The following is a 21,584-nucleotide window of genomic DNA, read 5'->3' on the forward strand; positions in this document are numbered from 1 at the left end:
TTGTAATTAATGATCTCAACTAAGTTTAATTCTGGCATCTGCCAAAAAAGTAATTAGTAGAAAATGAAAAATCAAGGTCTATTACCAGCTGTATTTGTAAATACTGTAACAGAGATAAAAGAACTGGAAATGGGGTGTTTAGAAAGGTAAGGAACAAATTACATAGAAAAAATGGAAATTGTGCTAGCAATATGTAACAATAGGAGGTTCTGTCAGACAGCAAGATGGAATTTTGTAAATAATTATATGCCATTTGTGAATCTCAAACTGATTTATAAAAGATGCTTGTGTCACAAATACATTAGAACTGTATGCCATGTGTATATCAAACTGTTTTGTACAGATGTTTGTGTTGAAAATGTATTTGTAAAGTACTTGTGTTTGAAATGTATCCACAGTGTGCCATACTGGAGAGAACAAAAATGTACATGCGCTATTGTAACTGTTTAAATATATATGTTTTAACACAGGAAACTGGAAATCAGGAGGTTAACCTCAGTCCAGCAAACTTTAAAATATATATGAAATTAAATCACTTCATACGCTAGGCCATAAAAATGCTATCTCACAGGTTTTAATGCAACCAGAGACACAAAGTCTGTGCTAGGAAGCTTTCTGTATTGACTTTGGGGAGAAATAATTACTACTGTGGAAGTGTGGAGGTATGCAATTGTTTTATGACTTCCAGCACCTGCTACAGTTCTTGTGTGTGCATTTTTTACAGGTAGGTGCTAAATCCTGCCAGCTTCTATATATGGGGGTTTGCATAAGAACTAGAATTCAGATGACCAGAAGTGATGTCATTCTCCAAGCTATCCCAGAGGTAATTTTCTAGATATTATTTTGAGAAGTCTCTTAGTGAGACTGAGCATTCTGTATTCTGTCTTGGGCCTGGCGACCATTCACCACAGCATCTGCCTTGCTCTATTAGTAAGTAAGTAGGGAATAGTGATTCTCTTAAATTCAGTCAGGAATATAGTGAAGCTTAGTTTAGATATTGCTTTTCTTTATCTGTCTGAGCCTGTCCTTTGGTGTTATTTTAAATATTTCCTGTGATTTGAACTCTGATGTCACTGTGAATATATATTTTGCATTTTCTTGTTCTTTTATTATTTATTATTAAATATATTTAAACCTTCATTTGTGGCTGATCTTTGTAGAAATATTTAACTTATTTAACTTTTGAGAGTATTTGCATATTAATTTGGTGACACTGTGTGGGCTACTCCTAATAGCCTTGCTCTTGATCAAACTTCCATTTGCATTAATAGTAATTTCTTCCAGTGTATTGGGTACCCTTGTAAGGGCCTTAAAGTAGCTGGTGAGGGGTTCTGGTGGCAGTGATAACTACCTTATAGTCTGGGCAAGAAGGGCATAGCTAGTAAACCTGTGCTAGTCTTTCCCAAGTGTATGTATGTGTGTGTGTGTGTGTGTGTGTGTGTGTGTGTGTGTGTGTGTGTGTGTGTGTATGCAAATCAAATCTCAAAGAGTGTGTGTGCATGTCAGCTACTTGGGCAGGGACACAAAGCATTGGGTGGACACAGAGAGTGCTGGATTACTTGGCTTGGAACCCTGGCTAAGGACTCAACTCTATACCTGTGCCAGTGAGGAGTCTTATTGGGGATCTGGAGAAAGAGAGAGGAACCAGCCCCCGGACTGACTATGTTCTCTGTGTCCTCTTAAGGGAAATTGTGCTTGATTGTGCTTGTTGCAGACAGCTGCATCTGGAGATACTGTGCATGTACATGTTAGCCTCCCACTGAAAGTCCCCCACTGGTGCCAGTGGTGAGGAGTGGGGTTATTTGATTACCAGAGGTGGAGGATCGTCACACAATATATAAAGAATGAGGTTTAAGGGAAGGCAGGAATTTAACAATTTCTATAACACTGGATTGATGATAATTGTATAAAAGAATGTATGTGATGTATGATGTTTGTAATGAAAATGTTAACGTGGCTTGTTTTCTTTTATACAAATGTATGTTTAGCTACGTCTTAAGTGATAATTCAATAAAAGTGTTAAAAAAAAATCAGCCCTGTTCAGAGGTGTCTGCAGAAAATTTCTGGAACTTGAGTGGGATGGGGAATGGTGTGGTCATTACTTTTTCAGTTTTCCTAGAATTAAACCTCAGAGGAGTGCATAGGAGGTCATTATAGTTTGTGCTAGGTGTTCCCTGAAAGAATAAAAATAAATAAATACAAATAAGACTGAATTTTTTTAATAAAGCAAGGATTTTTATTTAGGTCACTATTGGATCAAAATACTGAGAAAATTATCTAACTGATCCTCAGCGCATTTATAATTTTATACCTTTTGGGGACTGCTAGGCCCCCAGACTCCCAGTTTAATGGAGTTACTTCCTACACATTTATGACTGTCCTCTCTTAGCCAGGTAAAGGGGGCTAAAAGGATGCAAGCCAAAAATAATGTTGAACAGCAACAATGAATTTCTTTCCTTAATCATAAATTTTGATCAAACCATCACTGCATGAAGAAGTTGCAAATAAAACTTTAAAATGTACTTCATAGCATATAGAAAGTCATTGCTTCTTGAAAAAAAAAAAGCTGAAGAGCAAGGCAAAATGTGAGAAAAGTACGGAAAATAAAGTAATTTGTATGGTGTGGGTAGCCCAGGCTGGGGGGATGGGGGGGGAGGGGGGCAGTAAGTAGTTGAGGGAGCCATGGAGACTTTTGCCTAGGGCACCATTTCACCTAAGGCAAGCTCTGTACATTGTGTTATTGCAATGTATCATCACTGTAACAAATTGCCAGCCACTGTGAATGTCTCTCTGTGAAAAGAGTCAAGCAAACAGTGTGTTATACAAGCCTGTAAAAATATAAGTGCACTGTAGCCACAGTTAAGTTTGGGCATATGACTCCTGAGGTGCTGCAGTATGAACTTAAAGATTGCTTAGGAGGGGTGTCAGTGACAGGGTGATACTTAAGTGTCCTGGGGCCCCCAAAATGGTAACACCAGCCCTGCCTGTGGAATACCACTGGAAATATTTTTCTGTCTAGAACAAATAACACCAACCTTAACACTATGGCTTCTATTAGACAGCCAAGTAGCTATCCAGCCAACTATACACTGAATAATGCTGAGCTGGAAGAGATTGCCAATACTCTCGGTGCGATAGTGATAAAGGCCTTGGCATGATCCAGGTAGGCAGCATGGATTGTGTACCCTTTATACACTGCCTTGGTAACCATTGTAAAGAATGTAATTGGATTGCTCAGATATGATCTACCTTTTACAAAGCCACACTGGTGCATTTCCATGGATATAAGACCATTCATATTGCTGTTTATTAATCCAGGTATACAAATGATCTACATTGGTCTTTGTCAGCTCAGGTATAATACAATCCATGATCTTGCAAATAATACTAGTGAGAATAAGCCTGCAATTTGTGATTCATTAGTGGGGCTACCACTATGCAAAGGCAAGTAAACAGCTGCTGTTCACACCTCTTGGATGGAACCAGTGGACAGAATCAGACTGAAGAGTCGATGTACGGTTTTGGTAGGTGGGACTTAAGACAGTAAGGGATATTGTCAGATGCTATGAAACAGGTATTAGACAGTGTCAAAGCAGTTTAGTTATGAGTGATTTTCAGACTGAGGGGATGAAGCTGGAAGGGATATTAGTGATATCCTTGAAGGTCACAGAAGGAGGTATCATTACAGACAAGTTCAGTAAAGAACTGTTGGTTATTTCTAAGCTTTTTAACATACCTGTAGACTTATAGTAGTCTTCTGAATTATTATCAATCCTAATTTCACAGTTGGCCTTGCATTTCCTAATGGTAAGACTAAGAGACTGACCTACCAGTTTTAAATCTCTTTTATAATGATGAAGTGGTGATCTTGGATAGATGGCCAGGAGATTTTTTTATTTTTTATTATACAGTTTGTTGATGTGGAGCCCTGCCATATTGGTTTAGTTTTAAAAGTGCCATTATGAGCTCTACAGCCCAGTGACTCAAGATCAATGGGCACCCTAAGTGTTTAACAAAGGTGGCAGGAGAAGATGGGCATGGCCATCCTTGGGGTGAGAGGCAGAGCAGGATGCACCCAGCTGCATTCCATTGGAGGAAGAGTGAACACAGAACAGGAGGTGCAGACCAGAATGCACACTGCTGCATTCCCTTGGAGGAAATATGAACACAGACCAGGATACACACTACTGCATTTCCTTGGAGGAAGAGTGATGAAATTGCCTCTCCCAGGTGTGGATTCTCAGTTCGCCATGCCACTGACTGGTGGTAGCCTTTGTATCAAACATATGGATGCATGTTATTGCAAGGGAAAGGTGTTGTGGGCCCCTGTGGTGATGTAGGCAGCACTTTACCTTGCCCATGAATGGAATTTGGCCACATACAAAAAATAAAAGTCCCCATAGTAGAAATCCTGGCAAGGACGAAAAGTAACCACATGGCTACTTGAATAATGGCCACCTCAGGACAACTCTTGCCCTACCACTGTAAAACTATTCTCAGTGAACTGGGGAATTAATGGATGTATCTGCTAAGTGGTGGACTGAAGGTCAGCAAGCACAGGGACAAAAGAAAGACAGGACAAGAAACTTGCCATTCTGACCTCTGTTGACTGCACTGTTTGCTTCTCAGGGTAGCCAATTATGAATCAAAACTAGCCTCCAAAACAAAGGGAAACAAAAAGTCTTCTTCAGTTATGTAAGGAACCTCCATGGCAAAGCCCAGGTTTGTTCCAAATTAGTACTTAACAGTACCACACTGATCCTGTTGACTTAGCCAATCTGCTAGCAGATTGGTTCAGTGCAAACTTTACCCCCTGCCCCCCAAAGGCCCTTTCAACATCCCTGATACTTGTCCCTCACCTCACATCTCCATAGGTCAAGTGTTGCAGGCCCTATCCAAGGCAAAGAACACAGCTGCTGTGGGACCTGATAGTATCCCAGGATGTATTCTGCACCATCTTCAGCAAGAACTGGCTTCGCCATTGAGCACCCTATTCAACTACAGCCTAAGTACAGGCTTCATTCCAGCAGAGTGGAGAACTGCCATTGTCATTCCCTTGAATAAAGGTGGTGCCACTACTGACCCTGGAAACTATAGCCCCATTAGCTTGACAAGTCTGGTCTGTAAAGCCATGGAGGGTATTACTATGGATCTCATAAACAAGGACATAGGCAATCTCCAAGTACTTGACCCCTCCCAGTTCGGATGTGTCAAGGGTAGATTTTGCCTGTTGAACATGGCTGACTTCTTTAAGACTGTCACCAAGGCCCTGGATGAGGGAAATTCAGTGCATACAGCTTAACTTGACTTGACCAAGGCATTTGACACTATCCCCACTCGGACATCATTGAAAAGCTAACACAACTTGGCGTAAATCCTAATCTCATCAGCTCGGTGGCTAACTGGCTCACCAACAGGACCCTCAAATTCAAAATAGGCACCTCCACCTTTGACAGTAGACCTGTCACTAGTGGAGTTCCCCAGGCATCTGTCCTGAGACCCCTATTGTTTGGCATCTATTTCTCAGAGGTCCAGGCAAAGACAAAAGGCCTGTGGCTGACCACGTTTGTGGATGACTGTAAGTTGGGTTCTGTCACTGACTCAACAAATTATGTTAACATACTGCAAGAGGGTCTCAAAGCAACTAATGACTGGTGCCAAAGTCATGGCCTCAAGCTAAATGCAAAAAAAGTATCATCATACCATTCGGCAAAAACACAACCCCTACCAATTACCACATCAACAGCAACCCCCTAAACACACAACCTGTGGTGAGAGACCTGGGCACTCAGGTTGATAACAACCTCACATTCAACCATCATGTAGCGGCAGTGGTCAGAAAAGCCTTTTACTTGGTTCATCTCATAAGTAAAGGGATTGCATCCAGAAAAAAGGAGGTTATTACCTCTCTATACTCCTCCCACATTAGAACAATAATTGAATATAACTCCCCATTTGGGATGTACCTCTCTAAACATCTGCATCAACTGGAAAGGCCACTGAAATACCTCACAAAGAGAATCCATGGCCTCCAACACTTGTCCTATGCAGACAGGCTCAAATCACTATCACTCTACTTGGTATCGTACAGATTGCTCAGGGGTGATCTGTGACTTGCCTACAAGGCAATCTCAGACTCTGCCCTACTAGATATGCTCCATATCTGTTAGTCTAACTCCTCATGCACTACCCGCTCAAAAGGCCTGAATCTAATATGCAACATCAACAAAACCTGCTGGAGAGACGGGTGTATTTCCCAGAGGCTGCCCCATCTCTGGAATAGACTTCCCATACATGCCAAACAGAGCACCTCGCTGACCTTCTTCAAGCGCAACCTTGATGAGTGGATGGGAAACCACAAATTTGTCCCAGAGGTTCCACCTGTGTCCCTCATTAACAGGGGTGACAGGTGCGGACTGAGGTTTGTTTTTGGGAATAAAGTCTTGGCTAGGCTTGTAAGGACCCCAGGGCCATTAGCCTAGTAACCTCCTACGGATGGGTATATATCCTTCAAGTACATCTAACAAATTGGGAGCAAAATTCAAAAAAGTAGCTTGCACCCTCGAGTACCAGGTTAGCTAGGCAGCTAACCCATTTATGAATGTCAATAAGATCAGTAAATATTAAGTAAGTGTTTTTCTCATAATGCTTGAGGGTCTGTGATGCAGGTTTTCAGGGAGAAGTGACAGCCTGATGGTCAGATTTAATTTGGGAGGGCACAACAAGTTGGGTGGTGCAACTAAGGGATACGTTAGTAAAACAAGATCAAAGACTGACACCTCTGATGGGCAGAAGGACATTTTGTTCAAGTGTATTGATATTTACAATGTCCAGACATTTCTAGACACACCCTATGATGGTAGTACAATCCTGCTAGTTTATGTGTGCTTTTTTCTGCACCCTCTTCAGAACCGGAGCTCCCCTTTCCCTTAAAACCTCCAGAAATACACACAATACTCCATCTGCAGCATAACTTTCTATCTCAATTTTCAACATCCATTGCTAAATACCTCAGCAGTTTCCTTAATATCACCCATCTCAGAGTCCCTTTCTTATGCTGGATTTTATGCCCAGCTCCCCAGATTTCATAGTCTGGCCTTTATTTCCCAGGTGCATCACTTTTAGACTTGGATGGACTGAAGTAAAACTATCTGTTACACGACATCTGCAATCTCCTTAGTAATCTTCCCTGGTTCGATTCCCCTTCTGTTACATATTGTAACCACAAACAGAAACAAATTTGGGTTACTAAAGAAGAGAAGTAAAACTGAAAATGCAGCTGGATAAGTTATTGATTACTATAAAATCTTTCAAACATAAAAAGGAGTTACTGCAGAGGATCAAGGCTGTGAGTTGTTAATAAGATTTATTCATTTAGCCTAGTAATCAATTCTTTCAGCCTCTGTTTGCCTGCTGCGTGACTCTGAGCAAGTCAATTAACCAGAGAGTGCTCTGGGGCAGTTGAGAAATTGGGCTAGACCCCTCCATGGTCTTCTAGACTGCATGTCACACAAAATTAATTTCTAATTCTTATAATCAAAATGCCAATGACACATTGAGAGAAAACAAATGATGAACTTGTATGTGTGTAGTCATGAAGTAGTCCTGATTTTGACAGGAAATAGATATGGAAGTCTGAATTAGATTATTATACCAGTCTGCCTTTTGGGCAAACTGTCACAAAATGGTGTTCATATAACCATCATTATGAAACAGATATGGTTGACAAGCTAATATATAAAATCACAATTATTACTATCTAAAAAAATCACTTTGGTGATATAATTATTTTCCTGACAGAATACATCCCTATTAAGAACAACATAGGAACTTACCAAACAAAATAAAAGCTTGGTGGGAGACACGCAAGTCAAGATGGAGACTGGGACCATAGAGAGACTTCCATAAGCAATTAGCTAGATTCTCAATAGTTCTAAATGACAGATTTACTCAAATTTCACTGAAGATTCTGAACAAATGTACAGGAAAAAAAAAATCAGATGACAAAATCTGATGTTTCATCTTTTGAAAATACCTCTCAACTGTCCCTGATTTTCAGGGACATCCCTGATTTTGACTCAGATTTTAGCTCTGTCTCTCTTAATCCCTCCTAAAACTAGTGACTTTTAGAGGAAAGGTGGTGAATTATTATTAATGAATAATGACAATAATTAAGAGTTATAGACTTCTTTTACTTCAGAAAATGTGTATTAATTCATATGTTCTGATTCTGTCAATGTTTCAAGTTAATAGCACTAATATTTTCAAAGTGTCCCTGATTGTCCCTGATTTTTTCTTGACTTGTCCCTGATTCTGTTGAAATTTGTCCCTGAGTGGTTGAGAGGTCTGTCTGAAACCATTATAAGACAAAGAATTCTGGATAACATATATAACTACATCAAAACAGCTACTGGACAATTAACAAAACTGGGACGCATTACCACATAAATGAGCAACTGACATTGCAGTTTTTTAGGCAATCAGGAACTATAACAAAGAAAAAGGCATGTTAGTGTAAATGTACACTACGATTTAATCATCTGAACTAAAGTCAGTAACATAATACAGTGACTAGAGAGATTCACAGATGACAAGGCTCTTGCCTACATATGGAAGGCTGTGTGACATAATGCTCCAACGAGGAGAGTTGACTACAGATGCTTATTAGACATGATGGACAAACATGTCATCATATGATGAACTTCATAATGATAACACTGGTGCTTAAGAGTCACATGTCCCTACCAGAAAACGTGCAAAGTCTTTGTCAGGGGGCTCCACGCTTAAAGAATATATTTCAGACTCACCTTTAAAAAAAATGCTAATAGAATAAGCCTGGCTGGTTTTCAGAAATGCTGTAGTGCGTGTGTATGAAGTGACACATAGTAAACAACATGGATGTATGTGACTAGCAGAGCAAAATCTTTTGAAGTAAAATACACAATTAATATAACTTTTGGCTGATGGCTGACAGAGCTCTCAATCTATAGAGCAAGAAATCTGGACAGTCATAAATAATGGGGGGACAAAGGCCCAAAACTAGGGACACTTTTTTTAAATATTGCTCTTACAAACTTAGAAAGTTCAAAATAGTAAATTCAAGGAATCCCAACAATAGCCAAAACTGTAGCACAAAAATGATTCCAAGAAGCCGTGTCACGTTTCAATTGGATAAAAACAGGTTTAATGTACCACACTAAAATACAGGTTGAATGCTTTCTTCCACTGATCGTAGATTTCATCAGAACACTCATCTTTAGTCTCAATTCCTTATATACATGTTACATTCCCGCCCTTAACAAATCAATTAAACAATTAATCAATTAAAATTAATGTTTAAAAAACATGCATTACCTAGAAAGTTGATAGAATAACAGTTTTGTAGTAGCATGATTTTTTTGAAAGGTATGAAGTCTGAAACTCAAAATGTCTGTCATTATTTTTTGATTTCAACCCTCAAAGATTTGCCAAAAAACACAATTTAATGAGAAACATAATTAAGATAATTTTTGGCTGATGACTAACATACCTCTCAACCTGTTAGAGCAAGAAGTCTAAACAAAGCCATAAATAATGGGGGGGGGGGGGCAGAAAATAGGGACTCTTAAATATCGCTCTTACAAATCTAGAAAGTTGATTGAATAACAGTTTTGCATTACCATGAATTTTCTTAAGGGTATAAAATCTGAAACTCAAACGTCTCACTATTTTCTGATTTCAACCCTCAAGGATTTGCCAAAAAAAAAAGCCAACACAATTTTATGAGAAACTGACCAAAATACAAGAAAAATATCTGGACATTCTGCGAACATTTGTACAGTTGAGAGGTAGGATTGCTGATGCATTGAACTAATAACTAACATGAACAAATTGTTATTAATCATGAGTATTTTTAAATATAAGTAAACAGAAATAAATGTTAGCACATATTATGAGGGAACTATAGTTCTGCTTCTTTACTGAACATATTCCTTGCTACTACAGACTAACTTTCCTTCCATTTGCTTTTAACAGTGTACATGTGAACTCATATTACAGTAAACATACATTAGATTTAGGACTGGTAGCAAGCAGATATGAACTACACAGTCACTTTACTTGATCTGTTGTGTTAAATAATCTCCCACTGTCATAGCTAATAGCCTTCTTTTTCTTCAGCTTCTGGGAGTCTAACTAATGCAGGAAGAAGCACAGCATATGTTGTTACTACTTTGCGCACACAGGTTGGTTTGTGTGTGTGTGTGTGTGTGTGTGTGTGTGTGTGTGTGTGTGTGTGTGTGTGTGTGTGTGTACGTGCACCTGGCTGAATAAAGTAAAGTTTCTGTACAGCTGGAGTGGAATAGCACATAGCTCTGGAGAGTCTTTTATGTTATGTTGTAAATGCGGGGTGTGTGAGCAGGACACAACAAGTAGTGGTACTGCTGGAAAATTGTCAGTTTAAAAGAGACAGGCAAAACAATTTGGTGGTCCAAATAGAATAATTAGCATTAATTATAGCACAGCTGGTCAGGTTTTATGGGTGTGACTACTGTCATCTATCAGTGTCTGTGTCATATACTAGATTTTTATACCTCAGATAAGATCCAGAATTGTCCTAAATAAGTAACTTAACACTGTCAGTTATGAAAGCTTGCCATTCTAAAATACTAGTTTCCTAGACTTTGATAAAAATCTATAAACCTTTACTGCCTGTTATGTTGTGTGTGTGTGTGTGTGTGTGTGTGTGTGTGTGTGTGTGTGTGTGTGTGTGTGTGTGTGTGTGCTGCAAAAGTCAAAATTCTAGACCATCTCAGTTATTACTACAGAAAAAGAATAATTTTCAAAAATGACGAAATCATCAGAAAAGCTGTGAAACAAGAGTTACCTGCTAAAGTCACGGATCATGGATATTAACCAGTCACTTTGCTATCTTGAAACAGTTTAATGTGTCTCTCAAGATGACAGCCGCAGCAAGAAAATTATAAAACAAGGCTTTCTTGCTCAAGGGCACAGGACGTACGTATGTCAGTGAAAAACACTGCAAGCTTAAGGGTTTTTAAGACAGTATTTGAGAGTCAGTGATGAAAGACAGAAAGTGCAAGAACTATTCCATAACAACGACTCTGTGGTAGGGCAAAAGGCACATTACTATCCTGCAGCATAAGTTATATGCTTTAATACAGCATCTGTAATGAAGATCAGTTCCAAACAAATTCAAAACCTGCCCTCTGGTAATGCAACTGACATGTGACACATACTCTATGCACAATTAAGAAATCAGATGATGACTGTAATTTAACAGATACCCAAAAATACCACAGCATAGAGAGAAATAAAGGAGTCAACATCAAACATTTCCTCCTTCTAGGATTCAGAAGTACCTCTTCTTCATGCTATGAAGACACTGGCATGGTTACGGTATTTATACTTACTGCTTTTATCTTGCATTAACTGCTCTCTCTGACTCTTTCTTTGTAAAGCTTTGAAGTATATAAATCCAGACTTCTTTAGTTATTGTCCACATATAAAGCTACTGCAGTACAAAACAGGCTGTAAATGGTGACAGCTACACATGACACAAAATACAGCAAACACGTCTGCAGTAAAATTATATTCTAAGCCTAACAGACGTTGCTTAATGAGCCAAGCATTCTGTATTTGTTTTAATATATTTCCTGTTTGTTTACTGGGACAGCCTAACTGAGCCAACTCCCTTCTTCAGAAAAAGACCAAGGAGAAAAGCTCCTATGAAGACTTGCACTTATGCATCACCTACACAGAGAGAGGAAAGTGTAATGCACATTGAACCTAGAAACAGAGCATTTAGATTTTCCTGTTGTGATGTTATACTAGGGTTCATAGGTTCATAGACAGGTACAAGGCTATCGGCCCGAGGGCCTTCGTAAGCCTAGCCAACAAGGTTCCCTGGCTTACGCCACCCAAGAAAGTTATTTTCCTGTGCCACTGTCGAACAGACACAGAAGTGATCCCCAGGGTGCATTTCCTATTTCCCATCCACTCATCAAGATTTTTCTTGAAGAGTGCTAATGAAGAACTTTCCCTGACATAGATGGGTAGCCTGTTCCAGAGTATGGGAAGTATCTAGGACAGGAATCTATCCCTCCAGCATGTCCTGTTTATTGTGGTGACAAGGTTTGTAGCTCGGAGGGATTGGGATTTCTTTAGGTGTAGCATGTCCAACAGCTCCAGGTTTGACAGCTTTATATGTTAGGCAGAGATCACCTCTGAGTAGGCGATATGCTATGGAGTAAAGCTGGAGTTTTTTGAGACGATCAGTGTAGGGCATCTGTTTGAAGCCAGTAATCCTCTTTGTGAGGTACTTCTGTGGCCTTTCCAGCTGCTGCAGATATCTTGCGAGGTACATTCCAAAAGGGGCATTGTACTCTATAATGGGTCTAATGAGTGTCGAGTAGAGGGGAACAATGACCTCTTTTTTCCTGGGTAATGCGTAAGTGCATACATAGACTTCAACAGATCACCTTCTTGCATGCATGTCAGTGCAACCATTAATGTCTATGGGCACAACTCACATTTGTCCATGTGCTGACATCACTGAGAAAAAATAAGGAACTAAAGTTTAGTAATATTAGTACATGGAAACAGTGTATTTTAAATGTATTTTTTGGGTGAAGAAGAAGCTAAACACATTCCATGATAAGGGATACATGTACCACATTTTCTGGTGCAAAGGTAAGAGTAGAACATCGGCAAACTACGACTTGAGGTAATCCAATCAGTCTTTGCTAGTAAATGGAGCTGGGGACCCCTGTCAGGATCAGTGATAATCAAAGTTTCTAATTCCCAGTCACTATACACCATTGGTTAGGGATGTGGACCCCCAGTTAGTATACGCTGGTAATCAGATTTGAACCAGTGCATATGAATGATCTGATATGGTGATACCCTGGTTAGTATATTCTGGTAATTAGATTCAAGGATTTCCAATAAGCTCATGCCAACAACCAAACTTGGAGCACTCTGACCAGTATGTGTTTTAAACATACCTCTCAAGTGTACCTCATTTTGAGGAATGTACCTCATTTGGGGTCTTAAAATGTTCATGTTCCTCGAAGTTTCACATTGAAAGGGTCTGGCACACATTCTGTGTTATGAATTTTTTAACTGATATCCGTGGTAAATACAAATGAATCATATTAATTCATTAAAATATATATTTTTATAAGTAAAACCAGCGTTATTAAACATTCTATGACCATTCTAGTTGAAGTTGTTATTATGCCATTAGTATGTGTTCCACATTTTGCTCATTTGTTCCACATTATGCGGGCTGGTGTTCCTCATTTTGGGGATGCAAGGTTGAGAGCCATAATTTTAAATCAGTGTTAGCACCTTAAGTCTGGGGCAGCAGAAGTAGACACCAACAGGAAAATGGGATGCATGCATATTATACTCTGATGGTCACATGATTTTGTGGCATATCCCACACAGGAGAAACTGGAAGCAGGATGAGGAGAAACATGAGACACACCATTTCAAGTCAACAATGGCCCACTATGCTTCAGTTATGCAACCTATCCTATTTGCAGTCTTACCCCCAATCCTCAAGCTGAGCAAAGATGAATCCTCCTTTTATGGTGGCCCATTGTCAGTTATAAAGAGAAGCTGTCTGATAGTGAAGCTGAGATACCCAGGTGCAGCAGTTTACAGGATGGGGTAGCTCCAACCAGAGCAGCAGCACAAGTGCAAAGCAGAAGTACTGCAAAGCCAACTGCCTCCTTACTCCACTGTGCTGTGCTACATCATTACCGACATTCTGCTGTAAACCTACCGTACATCTCCAGTTTCAGCTGCCTGCAATGAAGATTATATTGCTTTGCATTTATTATGGCAGTTGGAAGGAGAACAAAGGCCCTGACCTCAAATACAGAGCAAGCATTAGTCCTAACCTACACTGAAAAGATACATTAGTATTAATATGCACGCTGTGATTTTGTACACATTTATTATTCTCCAAAGTTCTCCTAGGTTGTACCTACTGCAGGCAAACTACTGCTCTATTTATTTTCCACTCACAATAAGTAGATACATTAATACATACAGGGGGGAATGAAAGTGTACATACATTTCACTAAAGGTGAAGCAAAGCTACAGCCAATAAGTCATGTGCCATGGATATTGATTACAAAAAAAAACTTTTAAATATTCTTATAAAATTTGTAAAAAAGTACCTTATTCCTTAAGCTGTTTATTTGGTCCTGAAGTCCACTGGATAGAAACTTGCAGTCCACATCTGTATCATTTTGCCATATTTTCTCATTTACTTGCTTTGCTGACTGGATAAATTGCTTGCAGTACAATACAGGCAATCTGCAGGAAAATACAATGGATGAAAAAGCAGGAATCACAAACTGTATAAGCCAGTTTATACTGCGTGCTCTTAAATAGTTCTCATTTGGGAAAGGAGGGTTTATTTTCCCAAAAAAAGATCTGCTTGTGTCATGCATCAAGTGAATTTATTAATCTTCTTAAAAAGAAACAAAAATGGGACAGCCCTCCTGCGAATGTTTGTAATTAAGAGCACTTTGAACAAACAGCTAAGAATGAACCAGAATTTTTACTACTACAGCCAAACAAACCAAAGGACACCTACTGCTGCTGTTGCATAATTCCCTTCCCCCTCCACCAGACTTGAGGCAGAATTGAGCATGCTAAAACTGCGGGGGTGGGGAGTCCACTGCTTTGCAGAGCAGGACTGTCTCCAAAATAATGAGTGAAGGATCTTACCTTCTTAACAGCTGTTGCTGTGCTCTGAAGACCCCTTCAACCAAAACGAATCTTATCAATTTAATTTATTTTCAAAGCCTGTCCAGAAAATACATGCTAAGCTGGTAAAAACCTAATTTTCAAATGTGTTTAAATCACAGCAAGATAAAGCAATGACAAGTAGCGATCTTAAAATGTATCACTTTTTTCATCTTTTTTTAAGCCTTTATTTCATATATAAACTATTCTGAAAAACTTAAAATTGTAAGACGTGGTGTAATGACAGTTCCATTCAATTGTGTAAAATCAGGTAGTAGGAATGGTAATGCTGAGTGGCACTGGCCATCCATAGTTATGCATATTAGTAGCCACATCCCAGCCACACAAATCTACATATAAACATACTGATGGTCTGCAGTACTGTATGAACCTAAGCTTATATTACACATTTATGACCCATGAGACTACACAGACATTATTTTTTTTCCTGGAAGACACTGTATTTCAAAATGGCTGATAAAAAGAATTACTCAGTTAACCAGTGCAGTAATGGAAGTTTTATAAATCAAACCCATGCAGACAAGATGCACATGGCTATCTCAGAACTTCTTACAATATCCACCAGGTTACAGTGATCAGCAATGAATATCCAATGATCCATTACACATAACACTCATCAGAAATAACCTGACAAATAATTAAATGTAATAGCAGTGATCATACCTCTCAACCACCCAGTGCAAGAAATCTGGACAAAGACTAAAATAATGGGGGGACCAAAGACCCAAAAATAGGGACAGATTTTAAATATTGTGCTTTTAAACTTAGAAAGTAGTAGAATAATAGGATTTGTGGTAGAATGCATTTTCTGAAGGATATGAAGTACAGCTGGAGAGACCACAAAAGTACCTCACCAAGAGGATCAAGGGTCTCCAACATATGTCTTATTCTGCCAGACTAAAGAAATTCCAGCTCTATTCAGTAGCATACCGCCTGCTCAGAGGTGATCTCTGCCTGACGTACAAGGCCATGTCCAATCAGGAACTGATGGACATGCTCCACCTCAAAAAATCAAAATCCATCAGGACCACGAGAGCTAAAGACTTAAACCTCAGCACAAGTATGAATAGGACATGCTGGAGGGATAGATTCATAACCCAGAGGCTTCCCATGCTTTGGAACAAGATCCCAGTTCATGTTAGGCAGAGCCCCTCACTGACTCTCTTCAAGAGAAATCTTGTTGAGTGGATGGGAGATCGTAAGTTTACCCCAGGGGTCACATCTGTGTCACTACTAGACAGGGACACAGTAAACTAATTCTATTATATAAGGGGACCTTCATTGTGTCACTACTAGACAGAGGCACAGTATTCTAAATCTATTCTGTGCATTCTGTACCATTTCATGGGGTGGCGAAAGCCACATCACTATGGCTAGGCTTACAAATGCCCCAGAGCAGATAGCCTAGTACTAAACTATGAAACTATGAAACAAAACTCAAATGCAATGTCATCAGGACCAGTCTTTGGTCATCTAGTGCCCTAGGCAAAAGGTCTCCACACTGCCCCCCCAACACCACCCTGTGATGCCATCCTGATCTACCTACAGCATCCAGATTACTGGAAAAGTGACCCTACTAGAGCAGCGCCTTAGGCAGCCACCTAGTTGGCCTATGTCTAAGGCCAGCTATGTATGTCATTATTTATTGACTTCAATCTTCAGTGATTTTCCAGAAAACCAAAAATTTTACAAAAAATACCCCAAAAATATGAGGCAAAAATCTGGACATTCTGCAAAAATCTAGACAGTTGAAAGGCATGGCCACAGATTAATTTCAAACAGACTAGCTAATAATTTCTAGTCTACAGGGGTTAGCTAAACTGTGTTATTCCTTTGCATATTTATATCATGTTGATTTGTGTTGATCAATAGACTTCAAGATTTGTGCTGGTGGTTAAGGTAATATATATATATATATATATATATATATATATATATATATATATATATATATATATCTAAAACTTTCCTGAATCTTGCCACTCCCAAAAAATGAGGGACTGGATGAACCGAAAGAGGTGGACAAGTAATGAGAGAGAGAAATATTCTTTAAACTTGAAACAAGTACAAAAAATAGAGGAACTTGTAAAAACAAACAAGAGTTTGTTATTTGTTATATACCCTAAACCCAGTCCAACAGCTCCTTGCTTAACAATAGATGACAAAACAAGAAGACTGGACAATCTTAACTAGGTGTGCAGAACCAAATGTATGAAATGGACTTTACTGTGCTGCTGATGCTGGAGCATTTTATCAGGAGAGGAGGGAGACGACAAAGAATTTGAATCATCATTAGAATAAGTGTACTTACAAAATATGATGGCACAAACACATTTCACACAGTTTTGCACACATATATACACACACACACAAAGACACAAAATGATCTATATTAGCACCCCCCCCGATTGAGGCACAAACACATTTGCACACATATATATGCACACACACACACAAAGATGAACAGAGCAACCCCATCGGCTGATATCAACAAAAGCCACAGTCGCTGTACATAACTACTATTTTTCAACTCACCACTGGTCACAGATAATCTGAATATCACCAAAAGAATAAAAATCATAATAGACCAGTCCTGGTCAGAAACTGAAAAAACATATATCTTAAACCAGCTACTAATTCAATGTTTTTTCTTACTTGGAATGCCCACAGGTGACAGATTCCCTGGTGTGATTTTATTTTCTTAGAAAGCTAATTTTTGCTCAAAGTCTGCTGTTTGGGCACATCTGATGAGAATAATTTCCCTAGTCTCTCCTGTCAGATAAAATTTCCATTGTCTCAAAAATGAAGTACCGAGAAATACTATTAGGTATGAAAATCCTCAGTAAAATTGTCAGTGGCTACTTCACACTGAGTCTTATATTTCCTTTGTTACATATGTGTTGTGCAATCAAGTGCTTGCAGAAGTGTAAAGAAACTACAGAAATAAGGTACTATTTTTTAAATGTAGAATTCTGTGAGTTTCACCTCCTGTCTCCCATCCACCCTTTCACCAATTTAACCAGCGTATCATATTTACTGGCTGCAAATCTCAATTAAATAATAAAGCTGCTATCAAAGATTGCCAGGTATCTTCATACTATAAAAGGCTCAACAGGATTAGAGACCCCCACATGGGAAGGAAAGAAGGCATATGCAAATGACAGAACACAATAAAAGAGCTGTGAATCTTGAGCCTTAATAGCTTTATGACCATAATAAGTGTGAAATAAAAAAGCTGCAGGTACCTCACTATGTATATTTATACATCCATCATTGGTATAGTAGGAAGCATGGTCTTGCAGCCCCTGTCTGCATAAAATATTATTGATAGATCACTGAGGTGGTTGGTTTAAAGTCAAAATATTGAAAATTGTTAAAGTTATATAGGTAGATTCATGACAATAACACCTGTTCATAACATTCAGGTAGTGTTATTGTTGGATTAGCTTTCACAATGCCTTTTCTTACAACCCTACATTGTGAAAAATGTAGAAAAAAGGCAAGTGACTGTATATGCCTTAATGAGGGGTGATTCTGCATAGAAAGTGAAAAATTTCAGCTCAGGCTAAATTTAATCTAGAATCAAGTTTAATACATATACTATCCAACTGATTCCAATAACAATAAACTTCTCCTCTCTATATATCCTTCTCTCCTTATTCAGCAATGATTTTGCCATGTCTCCAATAACATGGATAACATTTCTCCCCACAGTACCTATAAAGATTAGAAGTACTGTCAATAAAGCCAGAGATTATGGCAAACTAGTCTCCTTCTTATTTCTAGACTTGTCCAAAGTCTTTGACACAATTTGTCACAGTAAATTTCTACTTCAAATGTCTTCACTATGTCTATCTCTGCCTACCCTGCTATGATTCAAAATCTACTTGTCCACTACATATCAATCAAAAAAACGACACTCTCTACATACCTCTCAAACACCAGCAGTCTACCACAAGGCTCTATCTCTAAAACCTTCACCAACACCCTCCACATCTCCCTAATACAATCTGCAGATGGCTCCACACTCATGGTACACCTAAAAAAAAAAAACTACTCAAGAAGCTTTCTCAGCCACTAAAGGATGGCTTTGTAGCTCACAACTTATGCTCAACCCCCCCCCCCCAAAAAAAAACAAACAAACTACTTTTTCCTCAAAAAAACCTCTCTTATGCAAAAACAAAATTTCAAATCCTCTCTCTTAATAATAAAACCACTGAAGTCACTTCTCATAGAAATTATTTGGAATTATTATAATGGATGATAATTTTAAATTCAAACTGCATATACAAAGTTGTATTAAATAATCACCAATAACTAGAAATGCTTTACAAAGCCAAGGCTTTCTCACCAACACAACAAAAACTACACTTCCCACTACTTACCTCCTCCCTTTACTGCTTAATGGTGCTCCCATCCTTATTAACTTCCACTAATTCTTTAGAAGTTGGGAGGATGGCCTAATGGTTAAAGTGTTTGCCTTGCAAGCATAAAGTGCAGGGTTTGCGTTTCACAAGGGATAATTGGCTAGGCTTGCAAGGGCAGTTAGCTTAGTACTAATCTATGAACATCTCTAATCAGAAAAAAACAAAACTTAAACAATGCTATAATAAAGTGGCTATATTTGCAGCACATCCCCCCCTTTCAAAATCCACTACTGTACAGCACTAAAAGCTAAATTGGCAAGAACTACTCCATCAACTAATACGTGTGTGTGTGCATATATATATTTACACAGCTTCTTAACACCTATACAATTATTTGCTATCCATCTGCTTGTCCGGCACTAAATACCATTTTACACAACTATGTTCCCACTTGGACATTACGATCCAATGACCAAAACACCTTTCTGAACACAAACCTATCAAATCTGCTGGGCGTGGTCTGTACTAATACCATGTTGCTAAGGCCAGGAACTCTTTACTTGGATCCATCAGGTCAATACCCTCCCTCCAGTCTTTTAAAACCATTCTGAAAGACTTTGTACCCAAAATCTGGCTCTGTTCTTGCTCAACCCCAGGATAAACTATATCCTTAAATGTGAACAAGTACAAGTCCATACCTTACACCTCCTTACTATCCCTTCTTCACTCACTTCCTTACTTCAATCAAATTTTCTCCCGACTCTCTAAATAAGTATGCCATGACCCTATTCTTTTTTCTCCCACTTCATATTGTAATTCCTGTTTGTATTTACTAACTTATCTTTAATTTCTCTAAACTAACATTTCTCTAAATATTACATAATTGTCATGTAAGTTATATCTATTTTAATGTTTTTACAAAATGTCTAATTTGGTATAATTATTTACACTGTAGATGTTTTGTATTATTTTTGCAAACAGTAAAATTATTGTTCTTAAAATATTTTTGTAATCCTTTGTAGCTTTTCTCACTGGACTTCTGCTGAAAAAGAGTACCTAACCAGTTGGACTGTCCCAGTAATCAAATGTCAATAAATAATAAGTAAATAAATAAATACAACTATTTTGTAAGTTCATAAATGGAACATATATAAACATTGTGCTTATTTTGTTAGATTTTCTGAAAAACTACTGTAAATCATTTTAAATTACTTCTTCCAACTGTGTTTAAACTCTATTTGCTTTCTTATGCGGTAACGCCAGGCTGGGTCTGAATGTGTCTATCTGGGATTAGTCTACAGCCCAGCAACAAACACACATATATATATTTGTCATGTTTAAGTAAAATAAAATAAAATAAAAAATAAACTAGCCTGTAGCTGAAAATTGCTGTTTTTCAACAGATAGTTGGAATAATAGGCATACTGTTTCTGCAAAAATATCGCAGTTTGAAAAATTATGAGATTACCTTTAAAAATGTAAAGTTATGGTTATAGCTCTGGTGGTTTTCAGCACTTTGCTGTAAATTTTAAACTTTTTACTTTTCTTCTGTAGAACTGTAAGAATATTTTTATGGCTTCCTGCAAAGGTGATTTAATAACAACGAAGATTAAACTACCACAATGATAAAGTACTATTTATGCAATGGATGGATAAAAAAAGCTTACTTTTATTGTGAGACTCTAGGGTAGCATATAATGAGTCAGAAAGCAAAGCATTAGGTCACAGTCTCAACAATAAAAATGTCTGTGTGGTGCAGTGAGAAATGGCAGTGGTGAAGGCTAATAGATTACTGGACATGTATCTGAAGGATAGATCCCAAAGATGCAGCTAGCTTTTTTTAACATGGCAGTAGTAAGGCCACATCTGCTTCCGCTGCCCATGCAGAGGAAGTGAGACTAGGCTGGCTTTTGGAGATACCAATATGATGAGGACAAAAAGAGTAGCATTTTCACAATGCATGCATAAAGAGGGAAAAAGATAGAAAATCCCTCACAGAACACACTCTCACAGGCATCTGCAAGTCTCCCTTCATTAGTGCACCAAATGAAATCAAATTTCCACTGAAAGAATAAAACTTTTTCAGGTCACTGGCTAGTAAATGCAGAGTAAGCACACAGATCCCTAATAATGCACAAAGATTAACAAGCTAGACTCCACTATATACATCTTCTGCCTTTATTTGAATTGATCTATGCAGCATTTATGTACTTGTTTGTTTGCAACTCTGTTAACTTAAATGGTTCAGAGACCCATTTCAGCCATAATCCAGGCCAGACGCAGAAAATAACACAAGAGAACTGATAAACAATGCTGTTTATTTATTATATAACGTTACACATTCTTAAAACTAGACTGATGTAGTTTCAATCAACTAATAAAATAACTAAGCAGAATGATATAAATTGTATCTTTTAATGTAAAAATGCATTT

General features: G+C 38.3%; 1 protein-coding gene across 1 annotated transcript in view; it reads right to left on the minus strand.

Annotated features, from left to right (window-relative positions):
- The window catches only part of KLHDC8A (kelch domain containing 8A), a 581,975-nt gene that overhangs the window by 495,265 nt on the left and 65,126 nt on the right, over positions 1-21,584 (minus strand). The window contains exon 4 of the mRNA XM_044076810.1: positions 14,190-14,328. The gene's annotated coding sequence lies outside the window, so the exon portion shown is untranslated. The remainder of the gene's footprint in view (positions 1-14,189; positions 14,329-21,584) is intronic.

This window comes from Protopterus annectens, chromosome 7.part0 (assembly GCF_019279795.1).
Source record: "Protopterus annectens isolate FY-2018-M chromosome 7.part0, PAN1.0, whole genome shotgun sequence".
Taxonomy (NCBI): Eukaryota; Metazoa; Chordata; order Ceratodontiformes; family Protopteridae; genus Protopterus; species Protopterus annectens.